The following is a 2,302-nucleotide window of genomic DNA, read 5'->3' as shown; positions in this document are numbered from 1 at the left end:
CTTGCACATACCCAGAATGTGGTGGTTGATCTTTAGTATGAGGTGCATTTTCTAAACAACCAACTGCACCCGATCCTTGATGGTTGGGAGAAAGAAGAGGTGGAGCTAGAGGATGAGGACGATGCTATCTCCGACCTCAACAGTGAGCACGTGAAAGATTAGAATAGCCTAGTGACTAGTTAAACCGCTAGATGTATCCCTGTTGTTCATGTAATGGACTTGTAGCTTGAATTTGGTATTCGTGATTTGACTTCCATGTAATATTGACATTTTGCATGTTGTTTCACTATGGGTTGAACTTTAACGAAATTCTAGTTTCGTTTTACTGGTGGATTATAACATGCATGTTAACGTGCTACGAGCACGATAAGTGATCAAATTGGTGTTGTCATGTTGCGAGAATGAATTATTATACCACTATTTTATTGTATGAATTTAAAATTCTCTCCAGTAATTTCAGTTTGACATGATTACACAATTCATCTCCAATCTCTTGACATCATCCAATAATCACTTATTGTTGCAACTATGCAGATGACTCGCACTCGCGCTAGAGCAGGCACTAGCCAAGGTGGCAACGACGGTGACTTACCACCACCGCCGTCACCGTCTACGAATGAATTCTTCGCATAGTTCTTGGGTAGTCAGAGAACAATGGAGGATACACTGCACCTCATTGCGCAGAATACTGCTCACGCCTGTCGGCAATATCAAGGGCCTAAGCCAAATCAATACAGCTCTTTCAAGGATTTCTAAGACACCAAGCCTCATATCTTTAAGGTGGTTGAAGAACCGCTCTAGGTGGATGAATGACTTAAAACAATTGAGCAAAAGTTCCGTCTATTGAGGGTTACTAAGCATCAGAAGGTAGAATATGCATCCCATCAACTGTAGGGACCGACTGGGATATGGTGGACCCATTTCCTATCCTCTCTACCGGCCAACTCATAGGTCACATGGGAGTAGTTCAAGTTAGCCTTTAGGGGACATCACATTCCCCTAGGGCTAATGCGTATGAAAGCAGCCAAGTTCATGTGACTCACACAAGGGACCAAGACCCTTACAGAGTACATGCATGCCTTCAACAATTTATCCTATTATGCCTAGGGTTCGTCGATACTGAGGAAAAGGAGATAGAAAGCTTTAAGAGAGGCCTTGGTACCAAGCTGATGAAGACCATGGCCAACTCGAGGTGTACCACATACAATGAGTTCATCAGCGATGCCTCGACCCAGGAGAACCAGAACAATTTGCATGCAGCAGCGAAGGGCCGCAAAAGATGCTGCATGTATAGTTTCTGTTGTGGTGATGATTTCATGATGATAATGATCTTTTATGTAAAGATGGTTAATAATAAAGTTATAGATAACTTACTTATCTACCTCATGTTAAAATTTCATAGTCATAGGCCTTATGGTTTAAGAAATATGGCTGTTAGAAGTCTGCTATCAGAAATGTCTGCTCTCTAGAAAGATCTAAAAGATTGAATTGTTTGACCTAGATAGATGTTGAATCACATTAAGATGATTAAAATAAAGTTTTAGGCCAATTTTCATAAGATTTCCTAGAATGTCCACAACCATATTATTTTAATGTGTATAACTCCAGTTATGATCAAAACAAGTGGCTGCTATCTTGTAGTCCAGAAATAGATTTACATAAGTGTTTGTTTAAGTTACTAGAGAAGAGATATGCACCTACTCAGTAAAAGTAAATGTAACTTATTATCACCTTAATGCAATGCTATTGAAAACACTTATGAGGATGCATTCATCACATCATATCATGTTATACATGTCATCATATATGCATTCATGATATCTTATTTCATGCTCATGCATATAGGATCGTCCGAAGGGATAACTCTTTTGGAGTTCAACGAAGAAGAGGAGGAGGAACAACAAGAAACACCTTAGGCCATAGCTCTAGGAGAAGAGGAGCAAACTCTCAAGGACCTCCCTGAGTACCCAAATCACCGACCAACCTCTTTCCTCAAAGGCAAGCCCCAGAGCATTCGAAATCTCCTATGTTTTACAAAACTTCATTTGAGTTCTTTATGTTTGATGCATTAGGTTATAAGAGTTGATTGGAAACACTTGATGCATAGAACTACCTTATCCAAATACATATACCTTTAACCTTGTGTAGGTCTAGGATCGAATATATGTTTAGCCATGCTTAGACTGGTAGAAGTAGGGTGATTTCCTATCACCTATGAGATATAGATGTATACCGAAGCACGGTTGGCTATATTTGCTATCGTGGAAAAGAACCATGGGGTAATGTAAATGGAGGTCATGTA

This window comes from Miscanthus floridulus, chromosome 4, assembly GCF_019320115.1.
Source record: "Miscanthus floridulus cultivar M001 chromosome 4, ASM1932011v1, whole genome shotgun sequence".
Taxonomy (NCBI): Eukaryota; Viridiplantae; Streptophyta; class Magnoliopsida; order Poales; family Poaceae; genus Miscanthus; species Miscanthus floridulus.
Note: the sequence above shows the minus strand (reverse complement) of the source record.